This window comes from Echinops telfairi, unplaced genomic scaffold, assembly GCF_000313985.2.
Source record: "Echinops telfairi isolate 266 unplaced genomic scaffold, ASM31398v2 ScPeMD7_28;HRSCAF=97, whole genome shotgun sequence".
In the NCBI taxonomy this organism is placed as follows: domain Eukaryota; kingdom Metazoa; phylum Chordata; class Mammalia; order Afrosoricida; family Tenrecidae; genus Echinops; species Echinops telfairi.
Window position 1 is genome coordinate 2,309,863 of NW_022103925.1, and position 20,189 is coordinate 2,330,051.

At 56.7% G+C, this 20,189-nt stretch overlaps 1 protein-coding gene across 1 annotated transcript in view; it reads left to right on the forward strand.

Annotated features, from left to right (window-relative positions):
- The window catches only part of ZFYVE28 (zinc finger FYVE-type containing 28), a 105,245-nt gene that overhangs the window by 1,198 nt on the left and 83,858 nt on the right, over positions 1-20,189 (forward strand). The gene's annotated exons all lie outside the window — the stretch shown is intronic.

Genomic DNA, 20,189 nt, shown 5'->3' on the forward strand with positions numbered 1-20,189 from the left:
GGAGCGGTCACCGCATCCCAGCGCCCCCTCCAACCTCGGAGACTGCGGTTGCCGACCTATCGAACCGACACCCCTGGCTTAATCACTTTCTTGGGCTGGGGCCCTACCTGCTGCCTACCACCCTGTAGTCTATGGCCTAGAAAAGGGGTTTGCGTAAGCCCAGCTGTGTGCCGGTTCAAAGCGGGAGTTCAGGGACCCAGGGGGCTCCTGCCGTCCAGCCTTGGGGTCTGGAGTAATTTTCAGGGTGCTGGGTTGGGGGCTTCGGTTATGCATGGGGAGGGTATCCCCGGGTGTGGTGTTCCTTCCACCACTGCAGGTGAAGCCCGGCTCCTTCCTCCTGGTGTCTCAAACTCCAGCCCCTGGCGACCTGGGCGTGGCTTGGGGGCCTCCCTGCCCTTGGCTGCTACTCTCCCCTGCGACAGTCCCTCCCAAGGTCCTGCCGGCTCCTTTGCAGGGAGGTTGGGAGGGGGGCTGGGTGGCAGCCTCTCCTGGGACACTGCACCAGAGTAGTTTTCCTCTTGTGACCAGTTAGGTGACCACCGAGTCCAATTGTCCAGAGGCTGTTCTGGGGGCAGCAGCAGCGTTTTCAATGACAAATGGCAATGGGCAGACGAGGAAGGTATTAAGTGCCACTCGCCTCTCTCTGGAGGGGAGCTGATAGTGAAGGGCTGGTGGGGATGCGCTTGTGGGAAAGGTGGGCTGGAGGGCTGCCGGAACCTCCCTCTCTGGAGTGCTGGGCTTGCAGGGGTGGGGGGTAGGGGTAGGGGTGTGGTGAAGCAATTGTAGGCTCACAGTGTGGTGTACCGGTGGGAGATGCGGAATTCTAGTTTAGGCAAAAATCTTTACCAGTGAGACACAACATGCCTGTGCTTGTCCTACAATGTAGGACTGTGTGCTTAGCTTGCCCTTCTCAGCAAGCTGCCGCCCCCCCACCCCCCGCCCCTGCGCCCCACTGCCAGCTCTGGGCACTGACCCAGCAAAGTGGAGAGCTGCAGAATGAATGAGTCCCCCCAACCCAAAAAAAACCCCTAACTCCACCCCGAAGAAAAACCCATTGCTTTCCACTTGGTTCTGGCTCCTACTGGCCTTGTAGGACAGAGCAGGACTGCCCCACTGGGCTTCAAAGGCTGTCCTCTTTACAAAAGTAGGCTGCCTCATCTCACTCCAGCTGGTATTTGAACCGCTGACCTTTTGGTCAAAAGCAGAGTGCTTTAATCACTGTTACTCAATCTCCCTCCTCAAACCGGCTGCCATTGAGTTGATTCTGATTGATAGCACTCAGATAGGGTTTCTGAGTCTATAAATCTTTACAGGAGCAGACAGCCTCGTTGTTCTCCCTGGGAGCGGCTGGGGGGTTTGAACCGCCGACCTTGCAGTGAGCAGACCAATGCTTACTTGATGGCACCACCTTAACTAACTTGATGGCTCCTTAACTAACAACACTGCTGGTAATTCAGCCCAAGGCCATGTGTTCTGGAGGATGGGGAGAGGGTGTGCTATTTATGTGTGATTGTCATCTCCCGTTGGGTCCTAGGAGGACCTTCTGTGACCTCTGGAGAGCAGAGTGCCAGGCCTTTCTTCCGAGCCACTTCCGGTCATTCAGACCACCAGCCTTTCAGCTCAGAGTCTAGGGCTTAACCATCTGTGCAAGCCCGGGACTTGCCGAGACCTCTCCTTTTCTTCACTGCCCTCTCTGGCTGACCCTGGACTGGACAAAGAGCTCCTCTCCCCAGCCCGAGCTTAGATGGGATCTCATTGGAATTCTGAGCTTGCCTCAGGGGTCCTGATTGAAGGCCCCAGTGTGTTTGGTCACCGTAGTAGCCTTTTGCGTTTCAAACCAAAGCTCTGATTTTTGCCTCAGTCCATATGCTGAGTCCCTTGCCCTCCAATCCTTGTGAAACCCAGCCAGTTTGGGCACAAGGGGGCACCCTGTCAGCTCTGGGTCATTTGGGGGTGGGGGTGGGGGTCCAGGTCCAGTCTGGTCCAGCAGAGTCTGAGTGTGAGAGTGGGGGGTGTCTGGGGGAGCTTGCACCCACCGGTAGGGTGCTTCATTTTCCTTTCTGATGTTTAGATAGTTATGCGTTTTTAACGGCCTGATTTGTGTTGAAAGCCAAACACCGAGCTTCTTGTTCATTACCATGCGGTTGAAAATATCTAACAACAAAAGCTGTTATTCATTGTTCCGGGAGTTCTGAAAAGGCCTTGGAAATGCTTAAAAAATGTTTCTAACATGACACTGAACATTTTTGATATCTGAGTCATTAATAAGTACCTAAGTTTAGTACCTAACACACACACACACACACACACACACACACACACACAATTGAAAAGCCAGTCTTCTAATGCAACGGCTTAACATGGAAATGACCTTTGCAAACGGTTATATTCCTGCTTGTTTTCTCTAACTCAAGTGTTCCCAATAGCAGCCTGGTGTTTCCTTTGTGGGCTGCCCTGAGTCGGAAGAGCGCCTGTGTCTCGGCAGGGTCTGGGGCCTCGTGTTGAAGCAAGGGAAGTGCTGCGTTTGCTTTGCTTCACTGCAAAGCCTTCCCTGGGAAATCGTTGGTGTTGGTTGTCCCGGGGCCGATCCTAACTCAGGGGACCCTGGGTGTCACAGACACCCCCTTAGGGTACCCTCGGCTGCTGTTTTCCCGGGAGCAGAGCTGATGCATCCTGAAGAAGAATGTTCTGGGGGAGTTGCTATCCTTATCTGAAACGAAAGCATCAGCGCTTGTGTTTCTCTTCGATGACTTTGCTTTCCCCTTTGATGGGCAGGGTACAGGGCGGGTGCAGAGGGGGTGGGTGTTTGGGGGTGGGGTGGCGGGTGGGGCTGGGTTCCTGGCCTTTTGATGCTGATCCCATGTGAATGTACACTTCCACCTGGAAGCAGACCCGGCTTGGTACTGCTACCGAGGAGGGTGGTCCTCATGGGGCCAGCGATGTGGTCAGCCACGTGACAGCAGAAGAAATCTCTCTGCACCCCAAGTGCTCCCGGGGACGGGGTTACTCGCCCTCCTGGTCTCCCCCCACCCCATCCCTGCAGGGATACATTCTTGGTGTCCAGTGGCTCTCTCTACTGACCTGCAGATATTCTGCGTCCAAAGCAGAGAAGGACTGATCTTCACTGAGAGGAGAACCCTGGTTGGCTTGCTGGCTGGGTAGTTTTCCAAAGATAAGCCCCAGGCTTTGGAAAGTTGGGGTATTTTGTGGCATTTCCTGCCGGTTACTGTTGCATTAACCTCACGACTGTAGCTTATAGGGGGTTGAGAACTGTAGTGGGGTCTCCCTGGGTTCCAAAACCCCACGCCACCTTGCTACCGGCTCAGTCAGGCAGGTGGTGGCATCCTGCCTGCCTAGGGTGACGTACACTGGAAGTTGCTTGTATATGAAGCCAGCAGGTCTTGGGGTGGGAGGGGAGGCCTGGGTCTCATGGTCCCCCCAGGTCCTTCTCTCGGGGCTCCTGATGGCCGAGGGTGACGAGGGGTTGGCCCAGAGACAGAGACCTCTTGAAAGACAGCTACCATGTCAACTGAGGCCCTGAGATCAGCTGAGGTGGTGGCCATGGGGGTTTGCTACCACAACCCAGCCCCACCTGCCTGGGGACCCGGACTGGAGCCTGTCCTCTGTGGGGTGGCCGCTAGCAGGGACCCTGATGTCCCCACTTGGCTTCTGAGGACACCCATCCACGCACGTGCCCTTCCACAGTGCTGTGTTGGCATTTGCATTTTTTGTGCGAGATTCTGGCCAGGTGCCAATTCATTGGGCTGTAGAAAAAAAATGGATATTTAAGTGCAGGCTCCTACCGAAGACAGAAGAGTGCCGGTGGCATAGTGATTACACACTGGCCTGTGACCTGCAAGGTCTGAAGTTCGAAACCACCAGATGCTTCTCAGGAGAGAGGTGGCTCCCGCTCCTGTAAAGAGTCACCATCTCAGAAACACTGCCAGGGCAGTTCCGCCCTGTCCTCTAGGGTCACGGGGAGTCGGCGTGGACTGGAAGGCAGCGAGTTTTAGGTTTTGAGGTTGACGACCTACTGAGTTGAAAGTTCCCCTCCATGACCTCTCCCCTGGCTCATGGTTTCCTCTTTCCTCTTATTGCTTCCCTGTTCTTCAGTGTGTTCAGTGTAGGAGCCCTGGCGGCACGGCGGGTTTAGCACGGGGCTGCTAGGGAGAGGCCAGCAGTCGGAGCCCTCCCCAGCTGCTCTAAGGGAGAGTGAGCTGCATCCCTCTGCTCCCCTAACGATGCCTGTTGTTGTTAGGGGCTGTCAAGTTGCTTTCAATTCCCAGCCACCCTGTGTGCACGACAGAATGACACGCTGCCTGCCTGGCCCCGTGCCACCCTCACAACTATCAGTGGAGCCCGTGAGAGCCTTGAGAGCCCAGTGGGACATTTCCGTGCGGTGACGATGAGTCGGAATTGCTCGCTGGCAGGTGGGCTTGGGCTTGGACATATGGGAACCCTGGTGCTAGCCAGAGGCCGGCAGCTGGAACCCTCAGCCTCTGTGCCTCAGCAGGACGATGTGGTCGTCAGCGTCCGGGAAGGTGCCAGCCCCGCGAGTCAGTTCCCCTCTGCCTTACGGGCTCCCCAGGACCCAACGACAACGGGCCTCCGGGCCTCGTTTGGGAGGACAGAGAATCCCGAGGGTCTGCCATCCTTGCTGTGGCCATGTGTCCAGTGCAGGGATATTGACATGCCAACCGTGCTCTCTAACTGTCGCCATCACCCGTCCCCCGCTTCCTCTACCACCGCTATCCGAATCCCTTCCTGTTCCCATCCCGCGTTCCTGCCTTGCGTGGGTCACATCTGGCGGGCCTTATTGTCACAAGATTAATAGCTGTCCCGTGGGCTTTGACACATGCCACTGGCCTTTTGTCCTCTGTGGCAGCCCCCCACAGAACAGTGTTGCTGCCCTGAAGATTTCCCCCACCCCACTCACCGGGTCTCTTCAGAGGCTTGCCCTGCTGATGTATTTGATTTCAGCAGAGGAACCTCAGCTACCAAGATGCAGCTGGTACAGTCCTTGCTTGAGCTTCGGGCAGCCCTTGACACTTGGCTGGGGGTCAGCTCCTGCTCCCCAGGGTGCCTGGTCAGGGTGAGGACCACCCAGTCCTGCGGGGAGGCTCAGAGTGCTGAGTCAGAGCAGAAGGGGGGTGGGGACTCCTCAAAGCCACAGGGGCCTGGTTCTCAGCAGAACTAGGCGGGTGTTCGGTCCTCTCCCCCTTTCCTGCCAACATCCCCCATGCGGGCTGCAGGCTGAGGGGCATCAGTTCTTGTTGTGTTTGTAGATGACACCCCCCGCCCCCAGACTTCCCACGGCCCCCGGCTTGTTTGTTTCACCCAGGTCCGGGCCCGGGTGTGACTGACGTTGCCAGGTGGACCCATGAGAGGCCAAGCGGTGACTCTGATGTCATCGCTCAGGCAGACAGTTTACAATCAGAGCCATTTCTTTACTGGAAACGTCGGTGATGGTTTCTGTTCCATCAGTTACAGGCAGGGAGTTATGAGCTTCTCGTAATTGATGTGGGGCTCGCCCTGTCCAGCAGGCGGTGGCTCGTGTGCAGTGGGGGGAGGGCACCGGGGGCATCCAGAGCCCGGAGTCCCGCCTGCACTCTTAAGTGGGTAGCGTTCTTTGACCTTAAGAGGGCAGAGAGGAAGTGAGGAGCCCTTGTGTGTGTGGTGTTGGTGCCCAGGACCTCGGAGCACGTGTAGAAAGAGGTCCCGAGCAGGTGACAGAGGGACTGTAGTGTCAGGGGGTTTGGGTTGGTGGCCCTTTGTCCCCACAGCTCTCACTGTGGGCCGTGGGTCCTAGGGAGCCTGTGCAGAGGGGAGTCGGAGCCACCTGACGCCAGCCCGGGGGAGCCCCGAGTACCCAGGATGCTGTGCACTTTCCATACTTCTCCCCTATGTTGGCCGTCCCTTGCTGTCCCGAGGAGCTGGGGGCATAGTGGGGACACGGCGGGCTGCTCACCGCGAGGTCAGCAGTTCCAAACACCCAGCCTGCTCTGAGGGAGCAAGGTGAGGCTTCCTCCTCCCGTCATGAGTCCCAGTCTCCGAAACCCGCGGCAGCAGGAGTTCGACCCTGCCCTCCATGGTCTCTTTGAGTTGGAATCAACCCGATGCCGGTGCCCTGCAGCTGCCGCCACAACCCACCCCAAACCGGAAATGAGGTCAAGTTCTGGGAGATCAGGGCCAGGGGAGGTAGGGTGCTTGCTGCTTCCCGCTGGTGACTCTCAGTGGTGCCCCCTTGCCCCTTGGCAGCATCGCTCCGGCCCTGCCTCTGTCTTCCTTGGCTGTCTTCTCTGTGCCCAAGTTTGCATGATAAGGAGACCTGATGGTCCTGTGGGTTAAGGGCTGGGCTGCCAGCGGCAAGGTGGGCAGTTCAAACCCGCAGTCACTCCCCAAGAGAAAGGGAGGCTGGTCCTCTCCCCTAAAGATTTGCAGTCTCGGGGACCCTCCGGAGGGTCGGCGTGAGTCAGAACTGACCCAGGGGCAGTGGGTTTGGCTTGTGGTGGTGTGGCTTGTGGGAGTTTCTTCCCGTAGCCTTGCTACGGGTAGAATTGCGAAGAGTGGGGGTGGGGGGCATCCCAGACCACCAAACTGCTCTCCTGCGAGGGATGGTCTTTCCAACAGAGCGAGCGGACACACTGGGTGCCTATGACAGGGAAGGTCTGTGTCCGGGTTGTATGTTTTCACCATACTTACTCCGTGTGGATGCTGAGCAAATCGTCCAAGCAGCTGGCCTACATGAGGGAGAGCCCGGCGTCCGGATGGGAGGAGGTCTCGCAAACAGCCTGCAGGATGCAGACACCACCACCTGCTCACTGCAGGGGAGTACCAATTGAGGCTGTACCGATGAAGATGAAGACCACCGCCTTCAGTCTGCATGACAACTCAACGTAAAGAAGGTAAAGCCCTCACAGCCGGACCGATCGACAGCATCCTGGTCAACAGGGGAGGAAAGATGGACGTTGTCCAGGACTGCAACTGACTGGGATCCACAAGCAGCACCACCTTGGCAGCAGCGGTCCAGAAATCACACCGAGCTGATCGGCTCACGGGACCTCTTTAAAGCGTTACTAGGCAAAGATGTCAGCTCCAGGACTAAGGTGTGTTGACCCAAGCCCTGGCATTTTCGGTTGCCTCGTACGCACCCACGGCCAACACCCTTGGAGACAGCAGTCACACAAAAAAATCAAACAGCGCGTCACATGGAGCAGATCGGCTGCGAAAGACATCTTGCAAATGTCAAATGGCCCGTCGCCTTGAGGACTACGACGCACCTGACCTAAACCAGCATGCTTCCAGGCGCCTCAGAGGCGTGCACCGGACTGGACAACGGAGAGAGACGACGAGAGGCGCCGAGGCGGCTGAATGATGGCGTTGGTGAAGAGAACTGCACGGACCACAAAGCTTCCAGAAGAACGGACAAGCCTGTGTCGGAAGGCGTACAGGCTGAACGCGCCTTGGAATCAAAGCTGGAGAGGCTCCGTCTGGATCCGTAATCAGGAAGGACCAACCCCTGGAGCGGGACAGGGTGAAGTCAGCGGAAAGGAGGATCCCAGTGAGCTGGGTGGACACGGTGGCTGCAGCAAGGGCTCGCACAGAACGAGTGGTGGGGCTGGTGCAGGGCCAGGCAGGGCTTTGCCCTGTTCTATGTCAGGCTGCCCTGAGCCAGAGCTGCCTTGGTCCTCGTGCCCTGCCCTGGAGGGGGTGTTAACTTTCGACTGGTCTGACTCTGCATATGGCTCTAGGCAGCAGCCTGCCCTGAGGCTAGTCTGTTTTAGAATCGCTGCAGGACTGGTCCATACAGCCATGCAAGTGAATCGAATCGTTGGTTAACGCTGGAAATGGAGGGGCCACAGCCTTCTACGCAGATGCAATGCCCATGGCCTCCTGAGAGGGGATTTGTCAGTCTGTGGTCCCCTTGGCTGGGAGGGACCAAGCTTGGACATTGACAAGGGGTTGGGGCATCTATGCGGCCTGCCCTCCAAAAGCCCAGGAGATAGAAAGAGCCAGACAAGGGAGAGAGACGAGGGAAGCAGCACACGGGAGTCAAGTCACCTTCTGAAAGAGCTGTCACATAGTCCGGGGACAGCACGGGCTTGGAAGGGACCCAGAGGCAGTCACTGATGACAGGTATGGAAGGAACCTCGTGGTGATGACAGATGGCAAGGCCAAGAGGAATCTCTTGAGGGGACCGAGGAAGCCTGCCTGTCTAAGGGACCAGACCGGTCTTGTCTCAGGGGCTCAGAGGAGCCTGTGCTCAGGCCCCAAGGGAGGGCTTGTCTGTAGGGACTGAGGGAGCCTGCCCAATGGGCTTGAGGAGAGCCAAGAGAGCCAAGAGGGGCCTTGGCCCCAGGGGTTGAGAGGAGTCTGTTCTCAGGCACCAAGAGGCATGTGACCTGGGGGGCTGAGGGAGCTGCTCTCTGGCTGGGACTGTCTCCAGGTGTCCTGGTCTTGATCTGAGTGCAGCCCTTTCCTTGTCCCTTAAGAAACCACTTAAGTGCTAAGTGCAGTTCTAGAGTCCCGTGGAGGTGGTAGCAGATGCAGGTGGAGCCAGTGCAGCGTGGAGGGGGAAGGGCGGGGGAGGGGGGCTGTCAGGGAGGGAGGGAGCAGCGGCCAGCCTCGGGGAGAGATCCACTTCCGCCTCCATCACAGAGTTCTGCTTGTTCTCTGCGACAGCCACAGGTTTGGGTTGCTCTTTAGTGAGCGGACTTTCCGGGCCTAAGCGGTGGAGTCCCTGGGTGGTGCCAATGGTTATTGCACTTAGCTGCCAAGCAAAGGGTTCAAAGTTCAAGTCTGCCCTGAGTCGGGGCACCCAGTTCTGCTGACACGTGGGGGGTGGGGTGGGGTTGGGGGGGTGTATGTGCGGGTGCCATGCACAGAGTCTGCTCTGAGGCAGCTTGCTGGTCATGGGCCCCCCCACTTGGCAAAGGAGGCCTCAGAGACAACCCGTGTCTTGCTGGTGGCCTTGCAGCCAGGAAGAGGCAGAGTTGGGACTTGAACTCAGGCTGGCAGAATTCGGCCCTGACTGCCCTGCGCCAGGGGTGTCCGGCAGGGAGGAGTGAGGCTGCTGTCCCTTCTCCCCGTCTGAGTCCCGTTTGGAGAAGCAGTGGCTTAGTTGGATCGCACAGGAACGTCGATGTGGATGGACACCATTCAAGTGTTTGAAGGAGAATGACAGAAATGAATGTGGTTTTTAAAACTGATCTGAATAGTGTAAGCTGAAGCAGAATAGAACATTTGATGTGATGGTAATTTATGGAGAAGGGTTGGGTAAATGAATGGATTGATTCCCCCCACCCCCATTTACAGTAAGTTTCTGGATGCCCTTCTATTTCTCATTGTTCTCATGCAGGGTGAGGGCAGGGGGGTTGGAGCCCCCAAGTGGGGTTCTTTCTATGGCTTGCAGGGTTGAGGGAGGCATCCCTCAGAACACCCCTTCTCTTCTGGGCGTGAGGGAGACAGACAGGGGTTGCTGACCTTTCCCCTCTGACCTTGTCCTATGCCACCCACCAGCCTGGAAGCTTGCCTGCTTAGGACATGTGACCATGGGGCAGACTCTGTTCTTTGGGTTTTCAGTTTTTTAAACTGTCCCCCAGTTAATTTTAAGGATATTGTCTGCATGTGTGTGTATGTATATATAAAAGCAGAGTCCTAGTTAAGAACGATGTTTTGTTAGACAACAGGACGTCGCCTCACAGAGGGGTCACAGGGAAGGGATGAGGCAACCAGGGCACAGGGTAGCACCCCTGAAACACACAGTACTCCTCTGGTTCCCAGAGGCTTCCTCACTCTCCAGCATTCCCCCCCAGTCCTGCCTTTCACTGCGGCTGGACCGGAGCACGTGCACAGCAGGTACAGATAAGGCATGAGAGCTCATGACACACAGAATCCAGGAGCAGGAATGGGATCAGTGACATCAGGAGGGCAGGGGACTGGTGGGGACAGGAGGGGAGGAAGGGGGAACTGAGTCATGATCAACACATAAGCACCCCCACCACCCCCAGGGAGACAAACAACAGAAACCGTGGGGGAGGGGGAGAGAGCGGTCAGTGTAAGATATGAAAATAATAATTTGCAATTTATCAAGGGGCCACGAAGTTGGGGAGGGGGGCTGGGAGAGGAGCTGGCACCAAGGACAATAGAAATTAAATGTCTAGAAAATAATGATGGCAATCTATGTACAAATGTGCTTGTTATAATTGATGTATGGATTGTTACAAACGCTGTAAGAGCCCTCCATAAAATGGTTTTTAAAAAGAAAAAAGAATGATTTTTTAGGTGCATTTAGGAATCGTGACATTCGGGGAGAGGCTAGGAGGCCGTCAAGCTCCTTGTGGTGGTTGTTAGGTGGTGTCCAGTAGGTTCTGGGCCCCGGTGACCCGTGCACAGCAGAACCAAGCACTGCCCGGGCCTCACCATCGTCATAGTTGGTCTTCTGTTTGAGCCCATCTGTACAGCATGGTGTTCATCCATCTTGTTGAAAGTCTTCTGTTTCGCTGCCCCTCCACTTGACCAAGCACGATGTCCTTCTCCAGGGACTGGTCTCTCCTGATGACGTGCCCAAAGAACGTGAGACCAAGGCTCGCCGTCCTGGCCTCTGAGGAGCCTCCTGGCCGCACGTCTTCGAAGAGTGATTGGCTTGTCCTTTCGGCAGTCCCTGGTACTTTCAGTGTTCTTCTCCAGCACCACGGTTAACACGCACCGATTCTTCTTCGGCCTTCCTCATGCAAATGTGTCCAACTTTCACACACATATGAGGTGATTGAACAGACCATGCTCGGCTCAGGTGCACCTTAGTTCTTAAAGTAACCTCCTTGCTAGTCAGCACTTCAAAGAGCTCTTGGGTAGTAGGTAGGACCCCTAGTGGCATAATGGTTATGAGTCGGGCTGCAGTCTGCCAGGTCAGCGGTTCAAAACCACCAGCAGCTCTGATGGAGAAAGATGGGGCTTTCTACTCCCGTAAATCGTTAGTCTCAGAGACTCACAGTGGCAGTTCTTCCCCGACTTGTAGGGTGGCTGAGTTAGTTTGGTGTGGTTTGTGCAGCAGATTTACCCAGTGCCACGTGTCCCTCGGTCGTCAAGGTCCCTGGCTGGGGCTTGACTTCTAGTGGAAAGGTGGGCCGCTGGAAACCACCCAGTGGACCATGGAAGACAGGCCTGGTGACCTGTCGTCCAGGAAAGATGACAGCGAAGAAAAACCCTGGTGGAGGTGACCTCTACTCTCTTCCCCACGGGGGTGCTGCGAGTCAGGTTCCAGAGGCACCCCACCCCATCCTGGGTCCCTTGCCCTTTGCAGGGCCTCATCTTCCATCGTCCAGAGCAGCGGGGCGTTCTTGATTGCAGTCTGATCACACAGCGTTCATTCCCGCACATTTCTAAAACCAGACTTCATCCCACACGGGCTGCCCGGTCAGATCGCAAAGCTTAGCTTGGTGCGTTTGGGACACTTTGGGGGGCAGGCTGGTGGGGATCCTGGGGCGTGGCTGTGAGAGCTGGGTTGTCATGGCTCAGGAAGGAGGGAAGGAAGGATGGGGAGCCGGGGTTGGCGGGGAAGTCTGGTCAGCAGAGTGAGGCGGGGCACGGCATCTGCTGCCAAGATGGATGTGATGTGCATGCGAGAATGGGGGTGGGGAGTGAACCTGGAGCTGGGGGAGGGGGGCTGGGGAGGAATTCAGACAGGATGGCTGCATGTGGGAGGCAGGGGTGGTGGCTGTGCTTGTCGTGTGGTTTGAAGACTGGAGGCAGGGTGGGGTGTGTGTGACGGGGTCAGGACTGCAGTGGGGGCTGCCCCTTGGCCTGCTGGGTGGGCAGAGCAGACTGGAAACTGGGTCCAGTGACAGAGAGAGGAGGGTGGTGGGTGACTCTGGGGTGGGGAGAAGTTAAGTGGGTGAGCAGGGCATAGAGTCAGGGGAGGCCTGGGCAGGCTGGTGGGTGTCCTAGGGGGCAGACGGTGGCTGAGGGTCTGTTTGCTCCGTGGGGAGCCCAGTGAGAGGAATGAGGGAGGATGGGGAGGTCGGGGCACCCAGCTCTGGGCTGTCTGTCTTGTTGGAGGGACCCATGGAACGCCCATGCAGAGCTGGAAGGAAGGAGTGGTGGACCCAGAGCAGGAGGACTGCCCTACTGCTGGTACCCAGAAATGTTGGGTACAGTGGACAGGTGTGGGCGTTATGGACTTGAGTTGGCAAGAGAAAAGGGGTGTCCCTAAGGAATTTGAAAGGCAGAGTTGAGCATGGTGGTGTGCACCCCTTCTCCAGGCCTGTGAGAAGCCACCTTCTGCTTGGTCGTCCTTCAAGTCTTATTTGCCATGATCCTGTGGGGTCAGCCTGCTGGGCCAGGCAGGGCCGTGCAGGGCTGGGCGGGGCTGAACGGGGAGGGTGGGTGGGTGGGCATGCGGGAGGGGGCAGAGTGGGGCTGGGCCGGGTGAGGCGGGCCTGAGCCCGGCAGGACTGGCCTGGGCTGGGCTGGGCGGGGCTCAGCCTACCACTGCTCTTCTCTTCTGCACTTATTCCCGTGGCTGCAGCTAGCAGGGCTGAGTGGGTGCTCAGCCGTGGCCTTGCTAACTAGTCGGGTGGTTGATGCCCTTGTCCCTGGCCTCTCTCCCCTGCTCTCTCCTTCTACAGGAGGCTGAGTCGGGGTTTTTTTACAGGATGGTCTCAGGGTGGCAAGAGAGCATGCACCCATTTGTGGACCCCAGCTTGGCAGCTGTGGGCACCGCATCCCCAGAGTCACGCTCACAGCATGCCAGGGGAGGTGCTGTTGACTCCTTAGTGACGGGGGCAGTAAAGGCCCATCGCAAAGGGCACGCGAGGCATGACGACTGCTGTCATTGGCATTTAGTCGGGCAGTGGAAAGGAGAATCCGTGGTCTTCACCCAGCACACCTGGCAGGGAAGCAGACAGATGGTGTCCCAGGTCCGAGACATGAGCGAAGGTTGAGGTGAGAAGGTTCAAGATGAATCCGATGGAGATGTCCAGAAGGAGAGACCGGAGAGAGGTCGTCTCGGAGCTCAGGGACCAGAGCTTTCTTGAGTTGATGAGTGCTCAGATTCAGCAAGCAGCACCCCACACAATATGGGGTGGTGCCAGCTCCCCAGTGAGTCGACTCTCCACTCATCTCCGTGATGCTTGAGCCCCTCGCTGCGTCTACGCTGCCCGGCCGTCTTAGGGAGGGCCTCTCATTTACACTGCCAGATAGGATCGCCTTTTCTTTCTTCTTCTTCTTTTTAAGAAGGTGATAGTCTATTTTATTTGTTTAAAAAACATTTTACTGAGGGCTCTTACAGCTCTTGTAACAACCCATATATCAATTGTATCAAGCACGTTCGTACAGATGTTACTTTCTAGACATTTATTTTCTATTGAGCCCTTGGTGTCAGCTCCTCTTTCTCCCCCCTCCCGCCCCCCACCCTTGTGGTCCCTTGATAAATTGTAAATTATTATTTTCATATCTTACACAGACCGCTGTCTCCCTTCCCCCATGGTTTCTGTTGTCCATACCCGACCCCCACCCCCGGGGGCGGGTATGTGTCAATCATCTTGATAGGTTCCCTCTTCCTCTCCTCCTCTCCCCACCTTGGCCCTGCCCTTCTTGTATCGCTACTCCCATTCCTGTTCCCGGATTCCGTGTGTTGTGAGCTCCTGTGTCTTCGCTGTACCTGTGCACATGCACCAGTCTAGCCCGCAGGGAAGGACAGGGCTGGGGTCATGATAGTGGGGGGTGAGGAAGCCTTGAAGAAACAGAGGAGTGTTGTGTGTTTCATCGGTGCTTTGCTGCCCCTGCCTGACCGGGATGCCCTTTTCCAGTAAGTGGTCTCTCCTGGTGACGTGTCTGAAGCAGCGAGTCCCCAGCGAGCCATTCCCATCCCCAGGGCCATTCTGGTCATGCGCCTCCTAAGGCTGGCTTGTTGGTTCCTTTGCAGACCAGAGAATGCCCAGTGTTCTTGGCCAACGGCACGGTCCAGGTGCGCAGACCCTCCTGTCTTCCTTATCTGGCTTCTTCAGGAGACCGAACAAGAGGTGGCTGGGGTCAGATGCACCCCATCCAGGTGTCACTCATCCAGGTGACACCTTTGCTTTTGCGGAAGATGTGCCCGAAGGAGGGCACACCATCCTGACGACAGAGCCAGACACATCCCCCTGTCTCGTCAGGCCCATGACCGCCTAGGACGACAGCCGGGCGAGGAAGACCAGGGCTTGGGGGAGCTAGGCTTGAGGAAGATCTCTGGGCTGAACCGAGTTCTCACTGCTTATCGGGGAGAGTGAAGTGGAAGGCAGTTTCAGACGAAGACAGAAACGGAGCCACCCCCAGCCCGCGCTGGAAGTTCTGGAAACTGCGCTCCAAAAGAGAACTCGGAGTCAGCAGGAAGGCGTGGGAGGCGAGAAGCAGCGGGGGCTACAGACATCACTGTCGGGGAGCTGGGGAAATTGCAGCAAGCCTTGCCTCACAGACTGATGTTATGAGCGCCGCCCCCCCCCCAAAAAAAAACAGGCTAATGGAAATACAGGGGGGTTAAATGCTGGAAGGGGGAGGTCAGATAGTTTTAAGGTCTTTGAGAACTCGGGCCTGAGAGCTAAGCATGTGGCGCAGCGACTGGGTACCACCAGCTGCTGCCTGAGTTGGTTCTGACTCAGCGGCGACCCCACATGGCCCCGAGAAGAACCGCGGTCGTTCAGGTTTCCAAATGCTGGACTGTTCTGGAAGTAGGTCGCCGCCCGCCTCCCAAGGCTCTGTGGGGTGGGCTAGAACTGCCCTCCTTTCGTTCAGTGGCTGAGTAAAAGGGCACGGGGGCCGGTGGGGGGCAATATGGGACCTCCCCTGGCTGCACAAGGGAGGAGAGAAATCCAACCTCTCAGCAGCCCAAGGCCCGAGATCAGACGCGCCCCCATCCTCCCAAAGGTGGGACTTCTTTGCCCATTCTGATATCGACTGTTCTCCCCACGGTGGGTCTGATATCCGTTCCAGTGTCCACGCAGGACTCACGGGAGGTGGGGGGGTTTGCTGGGGAGGTAAGCAGGTTAACACGTCAGCATCAGTGAGCAGTGATGATGGAGTCCCTGGTCCGTAGCAGCACCTCTTTGCAGGGAGCAGCAAGGTTCTCTCCAGTCCTGAGCCTCTCAGCCATGTGGTCCCTTGACCTCGGATTCTGTGGGTCAGGAAGCCAACCTGTTGCTCAGTCCAGAGTCTCGCTCCCCTGTTTTATCTCGTGGTCTCCTTGCTGCAGCCCCTGGACCTGACCTGGCTGCTTCACTCTGCCCCGTGACCCCCTGCTGCAGCCCTGCTCCTGGCCTCCACCCCCTCAGACAGGCTCCTCTGGTCACTCTGCGTCCTCGGTGGTTCTGGGATTTCTCTCTGGTCCTGCTTCGGAGTGAGCTCATCCTGATAGCCAAGGGGGTGGCAATGAAAACAGACCAACCCCCTCTACTGGAGTAACGCCCGTTCTATTTGCATAGTCCCACCCAGTTACTGGATGGGAGCTACGGAGACATGGATGGAAGAGCCAACTTAAGACATTGCGTCTTACCACAGTAGCCAAGCGCTTCACTCCCAAGTCACTCGGGCACTCTCCACACAAGTTAAGCCCAAACTCACCACCATCAAGTCGATTCAACTCGGAGCGACCCCGCAGGATGGGGAAGACGTGCTCCCGTGGATTCCGGAGACTAACTCGTAGCGGGAATAGAGAGCCTCGTCTCTCTCCCGCAGAGTGGCTGGTGGTTTCAAACAGCTGACCTTGTGGCTAGCAGCCCAGCGAGTAGCCACTTCGCCCCCAGGGCTCCTCTGACACAGACGAAGTGCTAGAATAAAAGATGTAGAATGAGCGACGACCACATCAGGAAAGAGGAAAGTGGAATAGGGTGTGTGTGTGTGAAGAGGCGGGGAGCCATATGGCAAAAGCAACAGGACGGACACCCACAGGGCATGCTAGCGCACCGGCCCCGCCTGTTGGGGACCCGGGCTTGGTTCTAGAAGTCCAGCTTTGTGCTGTTGACAGGAGGGGATGTCCATTGGATAGCTTCTGCAGAGTTAGATGAAAAGAAGCAGAAGACGGGGCGGGGGTAGGCAACTCTTCCCCCACCCCCAAACAAGGGCCCAGGTGGCACAGTGGTTAAAGCGCTCCAACAGGGGAAACCGGAAAATTGGCTGTTGGAACCCCGCAGCTGCTCTGTGGCCGTCTGCTTCTGCAAAGGTCACAGCCGTGCAGAAACCTCTGGGGGGCAGCCACACCTTGTTCTTAGGGGGAGCTTCGAGCCCCAGTCAATGCTCACGGGGCGGGCAGCAACCAAGAGATCGAAGGATGTATTGCATCGGGCAGCTGTTCTTCTCAGAGGGTTTGGGGTGAGTGTTGAACAGCACAGGGGTTTCTTTGAGGACAGAGATGAGTCTTGCCCAGGCCACATCATTTTCAGGAGGCCCAGGTGTGCGTGAAGGTTGGATGCGGAATAAAGAACGTGAAGAAGAACCGATGGCTCCAGATTGCGGTGCCGGCAGAGAAACATCGCAGGCGCCACGGCCTGCCTGCTCAAAGGCCACTCAAGCCCATCTCGGCAGAAGTAGGGCCAGAATGTTCCTGAGAGGCGAGGATGGCGAGGCTGGGTCCCACCTGCTTTGGACACGTCCGGAGAGACCAGTGTCCGGAGAAGGGCATCAGGTGGGGTCCAGAGGAGGGGCAGTGAGAGAGGAAGACCTTGGGCAGGATGGGTGGAGGTGGCACTGCAGCCCCGGGCTCTGGCCCGGGAGCAGTGGTGAGGAGGCGCAGGACGGGGGTTGCTTACTTCTGTTGTGCCCGGGGCCAATGCGGGCTGACGTCGAGATGTTTGGCGGAGTTTATGGTGTAGTGCAAGGAGCCAGGTGGCACGATGGGTTAGGTGCTGTGCTGCAAACTGCAAGGCCAGAAGTTCGAACTCACCAGCCCCCTCCAAGGGAGAAAGCCGAGACTGCCTGCTCCGGGGAGGACTTACTGTCTCAGGGAGCCCCATTAGGGTCACTATGAGTCTGAATTGACTTGACAACAATGTATTTGTAATTGCAAATACAAACAACATTTATAGTAAAGAAGCCCTCGTGATATTTTGGTGAAAGCAAGCAGCAGCTAACCAAAGGGTCAATGGTTTGGATCCACCAGCCTCCCCGAGGGAGAAAAAGGCAGCCTACTCCTGGAACCATCTACAGCCGTGGAAATCCTGTGGGGGCAGTTCTGTCCTCTCCCAAGGGGCCCTGAGAGTCAGAACCAGCCCCAAGGTTTGGCTAACGCACTGACTGCGTTAACATGAAGACCAGATGGAGCTCAGAAGCAAGGCCCTGCGTGTGTGCTGGACCCTGTGGGCGGAGCTCCGGCCTTCTTGCTGCTGCTCAGGTGCTGAGGTGGGCGGAAAGAGAAAGGAAGGCAGGAAGGTGGCGCAGAGGGAGGAGCTGGGCTGCCATGCAGGGTGGCCCTCCTGGGGGCCCAGGCGGCTGGGCCTTTCCACTCTGCAAGGACCAGCCAGGGACACAGCCATCCGCCCAGGCTGGTCACAGGGGTGGGTGCTGGTCTGTCCTTGCTGAGCTGTGGGGGCGCCCCCAGGTGGTGGCGCAGGTGCTCAGCTTCACTTGCTCGTCCGTCTCCTCCCGCCCGGATCTCTCTAACTTCACCGCAGTCTCCCATGGGCCTCTCTGTCTTCTCCAGAAGGCCGGGAGCTCCTTGAAGAAGGGCCCGAGGGTGTTGTCTCCCACCTTGTGGCTGGCAGGTGCTGTGGAGTTGGCTCTGATTACACCGCCCGGGCCTGGGCCATCCCCACATGGTCCCTACCTTGGAGCCCATTGTTGCAGCCTCCGTGCCACCCCATCTCGTGGAGGGTCTTCCTCTTTTTCAGGGGTCCTCTGCTCAACCAGGCTTGATGCCCGGTCCCTCCTGATGCTGTGCCTCCTGTTCTGGCTGTCCTTCTTCAGACACGCGTGTGTGCATTCTCCTGCCAACCGTGCGACACGTTTACTATGCTTCACCCGCACCGTCATTCGAAGGCGTCAGTTCCTCTTGGTCTTCTGTATTCATTGCCCATCTTTCACAGGCACACGAGGGAGTCGGTGTCAGTCCGGGTGGACTCGAGAAACAAATTCATAAACACGCATATGTGTGTAAGAAAGAGGTTGATATACAAGAGCAATTGAATATTGAGAAAACACCCCAGCCCAGTCCAGATCAAGCTCGTAAGTCCGATATTAGCCCATATGGCCAATGCCAAGTCTATGAAGTCCTCTTCAGACTCACGCAGCACATGCAATGACACCGAACACAGGAAGATCACAGGCCAGTGGGTGGAAAGTCTTGTGGATCCAGTGGCATTGTAAGCATCTCAGACTGGCAGGGTCTCCACGTGGCTCCTCCGGCTCCAGAGGTCTGGCTCCATCAGCCTCTCTCCATGTGTCTTCTCCACAGGGCTGTCTCGCAGAGAGTGAACAGAGAGAGAGAGTGTCTCTTGCCTCCAAGGAGGAAATACTGGAGTTCCCAGAATCCTCAGGAGAAGGCCATGCCCACACAGAGGCCTCATTGCCTCTATTCTGATTGACAGGCTAGACTCCACCCCTTTACTCTTATTTTTTTTAACCTCTACACTCTTAATCCTCAAATCGACACCAGATTATGTAACTACCACACAGTTGAAAAGACTCTGGCTCGGGTCAGGGCCCCTTAGCCCTCACAGTGACCTCCTTGCTTTTTAAAACGATCAGGAGGTCGTGTGTGGAAGATAAGCCTCGTGCAGCCAGTGGTTTAGTTTTCTGACTTCTGCCTCCATGGTGGGTGGTGAGTGGAGGCGGTCTCGTGCGGCGTGGCCGTCAAGTCGGCTCCAGTCCGTGGCGGCCTGATGCAGAAGGGGCCACGGAGGGGCTGCTCAGTCCTGTGTTGTCTTCGTGGCTGTTGGTGTTTGAATCCAGTTTTTGTAGCTAGGGTGTATTTCCAGCGCTTTCCAAGTCAGAGGGCTCTCTCTCAAGGCTACATCAGACAATATGGCGACAATCTCGTAGCCATAAGGTTTCCAACAACTATTTCTTGGGAAATAGATCGCCAGACATTCCTTCCTAACCTGGCTTAGTCTGTAGCTCAGAGTGCACTGCAGTAGAGCCTATGCTGACTCCTAGTGAGTCTACAGGACAAGGTAGAAGGGCCCCTGGGAATTCCTGAGACTGTGACTCTTTACGGGACTCGGAAGCCCAGTCGCTCTCCCAAGGAGAAGCTTGTAGTTTTGAACTGCAGGCCTTTCTGATCGCAGCCCAATGCCTAACCACTATGGCAGCAGGGCTTCTCTCAGTCTGGAGGCTGCGGAAACCTACCTCTCATGGTTGACCCTGCTAGTGTGTGGTCCTGTACCAGTGGCAGGACATCCAGTGCAACCCCCCCCCACCAGGGGGACGGACCGCAGATGGGCGGCAGGTCACTGTTCACCACGAATGTGCCACTGACTCCACCTTCCACACGTCTCTGCCATCAGTGGGCGGCGGCACACAAGTTCACTAGCTGATATTCTTGTCTTAGTCTTGTTAGGTGGCCTTTCAAAAAAGGTCACTTCAGAAAAAGTGGCTTCTAAGGGGAGCTTCTGGACCAGGTACATTCAAGGCGGAGGGGTCAGCTCCGATCAGAAAGCTGTGGTGGCTGAGTTTTGGGGTTTCAAGGGAGTGGTCCTGACCAATGTTCTCTAAGGCCCCAGCATCAGCAGGAAGGCTTCTTAGGGTGAAGTTTTAAGAAAAGTACACACTGCACTGGTGAGGGAAAGGCCAGGAAAGTTCTATGGGGAGTTGTTTTCCACCCCAAGGGTGCTGCCGCTTCTCTGCTGAGGGCGGCATGGGTGGTGCCAGGAGGGTTTCTGTGAGGAGTGTGTGTGTGTGTGTGTGTGTGTGTGTGTGTGTGTGTGTGTGTGTGTGTATGTTTGTTCACTGAGCGAGGACTTTACCCTGAGGCACCCAGACTGGGGCACATCAGAACCGTGGCGGTCCAGGGGTTGTGTGCCAGCCTGGAGGAGATTGATTTAAGATAAGTAAACACACACACACACACACACATACACACACTCACGTATATCCAGCCCTGGTGGCACTATGCAGTAAGTGTTGGGCTGCGAGCCACAAGATCAGTGGTTCAAACCTACCAGACTGTGGCAGTTACATCATCTCCTGTCAACTTGAGTGAAGGGGTGGAGTCTAGCCTGTCAATC